This window comes from Rhagoletis zephyria, unplaced genomic scaffold (genome assembly GCF_001687245.7).
Source record: "Rhagoletis zephyria isolate East Lansing unplaced genomic scaffold, Rhagoletis_zephyria_1.1 Rzeph_scaffold_10838, whole genome shotgun sequence".
Taxonomy (NCBI): domain Eukaryota; kingdom Metazoa; phylum Arthropoda; class Insecta; order Diptera; family Tephritidae; genus Rhagoletis; species Rhagoletis zephyria.
In genome coordinates this window covers 159-6880 of record NW_016167915.1, presented here as the reverse complement: position 1 = coordinate 6880, position 6722 = coordinate 159, and the positions used below count along the sequence as shown (strand labels likewise).

Below are 6722 nucleotides of genomic sequence, written 5' to 3'. Positions count from 1 at the left end.
TTTTAATTCCATAAATTTTTAAGGCAGTGTCACTCGATTGGTACATTTTTACAGATTTGTAAATTTTTATATTGGGCTATTGGTAAAAAAAAGAGGGAACATTTTTTTTGCATTCAGAAGAGATTGGTACAATACAGCGATGTTCTATTGAAAAATTTCAATAAATTAATTTTCGTGATTGGGATAGTGAAAAATATTTTGGGTGTTCAAACAATTGGTATACGATTTACACCAAATTTTAGCAAATATCCAATCGTGTGACACTGCCTTTAAATTTGTATTTATACGGATGTTGGTAAAGAACGAACTAGAAAAAACTAACTGAAATTAAATAACAAAAAAATAATATTTTAAAACTTGTCAAAATTTGGTGCGGCTTTATGTTTTTTTCGACTTGGCTATGATTACTCGGCCGTGCTATCATAGTAGCACAATGCCACTCATATTTGACTTACAAACAAAATACGGGCAGGAATTTCTAGATTTCAACCCTGTTTTTATGAAACATTTTATTTTTATCAGTATTTTGCTTTTAATCAAATTATGTTGAAATAAAAGTGAAACTAAAAAAAAAATTTGAACAGTATGTATGCATGTTAGGGTGGTCCAACGTTTATTCCTCCAGCCACCCTCAAATCCGAAGAGAACCAAAAATTAGTAGACTTTTTTATTATCGATTAACAATTACCCGTACCGCCGGGGATTTGAAGTTTCCCATGTATTTAACATGGGAAAAATAAATTTTTTCTTATAGTCGCTATAAAATCGTTAAAAATAAATATTTTTAATATATTAGTCTTATCCTTCAGAAGTTATCAAAAAATAAGACTGTGATACTACTTAACTTAAAAATTTAACTAACTGTGTTTTAATAACCGATAATCCTATCTGTTATATACAAAAATTTGTTATTTTATGTTTTCATAATGACATCAAGCACGAACGGCTCAATGGATTTGTTTATTTATTTTTTTGGTGTGGTGGCAGCATTAAAACCAAAAAAGTTGATTTTCCTATGCATTTTTTTGGACGACCCTAATGTACGTGTATGCAAATAATATAGCAACAAAATAAAAAAAAAAACATTCAGCTGTTTGTATTTCAGTCTCCCTCATGAATCAAGTATCGGCTTGATGGCGATTTTGAACTGTAAACAAAAAAATTATGTCCACAAAATCTCTTAAAATCGTTAGTCATAAGAACAAATCCATATCAAAATAAAAAAGTTGATAATGAATTAAAGTAATGAAAATTTCCGTCTTCGCTTTGAAACACCCGAAGCAAAATTCTAGTTGTTTTGCAATATTTTTCGAAAGATTTTAATGTTTTTTATGGATCTAATGCAGCATAACCAGTAAGTAATTAGTACACGAAATTATTCATTGGGAGTTGCACAATACATGGTAAGCAGGGTTGTATCAATTTTGAGTAAATTAGCGTCCTTAAATTTCGAAACATCAAACTTTCAAGAATTTTTGAAATTTGCCGATTTAAATTGCAATCATTTTTAACGTTTTGGTTTTGTGTGGTAAGCGAAATAATCGACACTGGGTCATAAAAGTGCGGTGCCACGAACATTTTCCAAAACTATCATAAACGTGTTTTTTGTGCTGAAGAATTATTGCAAATATCAATTTTGAATAAATTAGCATCTGTATTTACTGATTTATCAAAGATTTCGTGTTTCTATAAATTACCGTTATATGGGATGTGGGCGTGGTTAGTGTCCGATTTTAAGTAACTGTGCCAAGTTTGGGAGGAATTAGTGTAGCGGTTACCAAGATATACAGTGACGAGCAAAACTGTAACATGGTGTGACACTTTTTATTTCAGCCACTGCTATCTTTCCAAGTTCTAACGACTTTCATACTTTTGGTGTATATTCTTATTGGTACACCCCTACTCCCTCTCTCACAAAGATTTGAAGTCAATCCAACCATAATAATAAAAGCAGCAGGCAAAAATGTAAATTAAGGCAAATGTTACAGTTTTGCTCTCACCCTCTGTTTTGCGTTTTACAGTTATCTTTTCATTAGTTGGAATTCAGATGACTTTTTTCTGTATTGTAATTTATTCAAGAAGTGATTACCAGTAAATAATATGGTTGATCAGGAAACATAAATGCAAAAAATATATTTACTGCGGAAACGCGGGACCAGTGGAAAAAAGTGTGGAGTTCGTCGTAGAAAATGTTAAGACTGAGAAAAAATATAGCCTAAAAGGTTATTAAGGACAAAGGAAGTCTGTGAACTTAGTAGCAAGTAGCGCTAAAGCCACTATTACAGAAGCGCTTAAAGTATTAAAATTGAAAGCAAATCAGTAGACAGTGAGGCGAAGAATTGTCAAATTAACCACAAAAGCATAATAAAAAAAGAAAATCCCATTTTGATCAAAATACATGTGCGAGAGTGGTAGCGTTTTGCCGGATCGCACGAAAACCGGACCGTTGCCTATTGGGATATGTTAGGCCTTACAGAATGCAATAAAAAACCAAAATTTTTAAGATTTAATTGAAGGTTAGTTGGTCTGACAAGACTAAATTAATCGCTTTCAATCAGATGGCCGGGCATGGTATTGGATCAAAGACCCAAATTAAGCCTAAATGCATCATGTAGGGCAAACTGTAAATCACAGTGGTCGGTCAGTAATAGTTTGGGATTGTATTTCAAAAATATTGTTGGTCCGTTAGTACGCATTATGCGTAAGGAACAGTATCTGTTCATATTTCAACAAAATTTACAAGATGTAGTCGAAAAATGAGAGTTTCTGCTGAAAAATCACCCAAAACATACTGCATATGTTCGCAAAGACTGGATGCAAAAGCAAAAATTTGCTATTTTGAAATGACCTCTACAATCCGCGGATATGAATCTCGTCGAAAATTTGTGAAATCAACTGAAAGCGCAGCTTACTAAGTATCCAAGTCCGTCCAATGGAGTACATGAGCTATGAAAGCAAACCAAGGATATATGGGAGGCTATACCTCCAGAATTTTTACAGAGATACAAATAAGGTATGCCAAATCACATCCAGGAACTAAAAAAAGCAAAAGTATGCTGAACATTGTGTTAACAATTCATTTTTTTCGTGAAAATTGTCAAAAAGTTATTCAAAATATATAAGTGCAAACCTGTACCATATGCCTTAATTTACATTTTTGTCTGCTGGTTTTATTATTGTTGTTGGATTGGCTTCAATTGGTTATGAGAGATGAAGTACAGGTGTACCAATAAGAATATAAAACAAAAGTATGAAAGTCGTTAGAACTTGGAAAGATAGCGGTGGCTGAAATAAAAATTGTCACACCATGTTACAGTTTTGCTCGTCACTGTACATATGTAATCATAAGTGGGTGTGCCTACGTCCATTTTCCAAAAATTTATAATAATCTTATTTTACGTCAAAAAGTCATTGTAAATATCAATTTTCAGTGGATAACCTTCAGTAGTTACTAAAATAACGAAGTTTTCGTATTTCTGAAAATTACCGTTATATGGGAAGTGAGCTTGGTTACAGTCCGTTTTCGCCCATTTTCAATAGCAACCTACCTTGGATAAAGGGCAAGCTACATACCAAATTCCGTTGGGATATCTAAGTTTTTGCCTCCCTCCAGACAATTCAGCACGAAGGTCACCTAGCGAATTTGCCTCTAACTTCACGGATAATTTTCCTCAAACTCAGGTATAAAGGCGACGTCAACCAGCCGTGTATATGTAAGAGAGTGCTAGCGATGTAGGAAAAATATTTTTAAAGTAGTCAATTGGACCCAAATATCTTCTTTGAGTACATTAGATATGTTGCCATTCGGTCCAGAAGATTTGAAGTGTGTCAAAGGACCTAAAAGTGCATATGTATATGTATATCTTAAGGCATTTTCATTTGCCATAGTGTTAGCAGCAAACCAGTTGTAAGGATCAACGTAGTCCGAGCTATGGTCGAGATATTGTCCATTACTCTGACCAAATGGAGCGTAGTTATGTAACTGTACTATAACCTCTAGTCCCAACGTGAAAGTTCGAAAAAGTATTTTCTAACAGCGCTCGTCCATATGTAGGCGGTGGAACACATTCACCACAGAATCGCTTACTAATTATAGGGCCTTTATTTCTCAAAATTTTTTATGACTCCAGTTCAGATAAATATATGTAAATATTCGGCAATACGTACCAGACTAATGTGGCGGGGATTTTTGAGATGCTCCACACAAAAATATGTTGATGTGAGTCATAAAATTGTTTGGAAAATTTACAGTAAAATTATTTTCGACAAGAAAAGGAATACAAAAATTGTGCGATGAAGACTAAAAGGGATTCATACCCAAAACATGGAAGTTGCCTATGTCAGCTAAAAAGAAAGAAAAGAGTAACTAATCATTAAACTAGCCCACACGGGCATACAGTTGCAAGATTTGACCTACGCCGGAAATCGAGTCAAGTAAAGATTTACCTTGGCGTAGAATGGTACAAAAATGTATGGCTTTTTTTAAGAGTCCATATTGGACATATATATTTAACATACTATAGTAAATACATACTATATGTACATTCAAAGTGGCTACTATTTAAATACAAACTTATTGTACGTAGAAAAATGTCAAAAAATCAGCGAAGCGTCGCGAAACTAATGCAGTAGACTGGAAAACCAATTGAACGCATCACAATGGCGGTATAGCAGAGCACTTTCAATTGGTGACTAAAGTCATGTCATCAGTTAAGTAATCAGTCTTGTGGCGCCCAAATTATAGCTTCCGGCTGCTTTAACTAAGTATATGCCAATGTATACAATGCACACCCACTTGCAACTGTCCAATGATACGATTCATTGCACCGCATATACTGTGCTTAGAAAATATGATGGTCATATAAATTGACTTACTAAAGACCGCACTAATTTAGTGCCGGTATATCGGGAAACTGTCGCGGTCATTTAAACGTAATTCAGTGCAGTAAGCAGTGCCATAATTAAGGTGAATTTTCTGCTTCTAAGGAGATTTTCTGCACGTGTCCGTAAAAAATCGTTAAAAATCGCGCGTCCTGCCCCCAAAGAGTCGCTACCCCGCGCGCTCTCGCGTTACTTGCGTAAAATGCGGACACCCCTTTATGTCATCGCTGCAGTGGTATTCATTGTCCTGGCGCAGCTTATTATTAGCGCGCCGGTGCGCAAGCCAATGCGCGTGCAGCTGAATGCCGACTATTTNAAAAAAAAAAAATGCTGAAAAAAGAAATAACATTAAAAGAACAAAATTCCAAATATAAATAAAAACAAATTAAACTAAAAATTACAGTGATATGATATGTAAATAAAAAAACTAAGTTTAATGCCATAAAAAAAAAAAAAAACATGAAATGAAAGAGTTAAAAATCCAAAACCTATTAATAGTATATAAGAAATTAAATAGATTGAAAAATAGATAATAAATAAAAAAATAGAGTAAAAAATAATCCAAGTATTATGTAATGAAAAAATTACATAATCCTTAATATAATAAAACACAATTTCAGACCATATAATTAATAAAACAAAAAAGTTTAATACAAAAAAAAAATCAAAATTGAACAAAAACGATAGCAAAATAGATTAAATATGTAAGTAAACTTCAACACAATAAAATATGATAAAAAATTAAATTTAATGAAATAAAACTAAAAAATAAAAAACAAAAGATAAAGATTGAATTAAAATGAGTTAAACAAAAATCAAATAGTTAAAAACTATTAAGATAAAATAATAAAATTAAAGGATATAAATGAAATTGAAATTAATTACAAAAATGAAATAAATAAAAATAAGTTGCAAAAATAATAAAAAATAAAATAAAATTAAGCAATAAAAAAATGTAGTCAAAGAATTAAACAAACCTCTAAACAAATTAAATACACAATTAAAAATTTTTAAATTGAACAAATAAACAAAAAAGGAAATAATTTACGAATCGAAGAAAAACTACGATTTAAAAAATATAATAAAATAAATAAAATACGTAATATAAAATAAAAAATATAAGGCCATATATTCAACAAAAAAAACGAATAAAAAATAAAATAACTAAAAAATCAAGTGAAGTAAAAAAATGAAAATTGACTATTCTAAAATAAAATAAAATAATGAAATACTATTTAAATAGCAAAAATACAAATTCTATTAAAACCAATAAAAAATTAAGAAAAAAAAACAATATTATAAAGCAAAACAAAATAAAATTAAAATTTAAATAAATTAAGTAAAAAGATAGTATTTAACAAAAAAAAAGTACAATAAAAAATGTAATGAAATAAAAACAAGTAAAAAAAATAAAATAATATGCGAAATTTTCCACAATAGAAATAGGTATTTACAAAAGTGTTCATGCTTTTCAAAGACTCACCTTTTGCAATCCCAGGAGGACTTCCGTAACAATCTCGTGGATACACGACTTGAAATGCGAAACAATGCGCTCTTCGATGACTCACTGGAAGATGATTTGGAATTAAAATCTGAAGGCAATAAAGTGAGTGTCAAAGCTGGTCAAATGCATGCGTAAAACAATAGTATTACATACGTGTTTGTTTAGTAGCGTTTGTGACATGTTTCGCTTATACTAATCCTATAAAAATGGCATAGATTTGAGAAAAAAAATTCATTGCATATCTGCAAATCATTTACACAAAAATTTAATAACACTAAAATTTTTATCTCGATTTAATGGTAAAGTCTAAGATTGTCCTTGAAAATCGCAGCAGTAA

The 6722-nt window shown here is 31.3% G+C and overlaps 1 protein-coding gene across 1 annotated transcript in view; it reads right to left on the bottom strand.

Annotated features, from left to right (window-relative positions):
* The window catches only part of LOC108376698 (uncharacterized), a 17569-nt gene extending 11136 nt beyond the window's left edge, over window positions 1-6433 (bottom strand). The window contains exon 1 of the mRNA XM_017632927.1: window positions 6365-6433. The gene's annotated coding sequence lies outside the window, so the exon portion shown is untranslated. The remainder of the gene's footprint in view (window positions 1-6364) is intronic.
* Window positions 6434-6722: the final 289 nt, after the last annotated feature.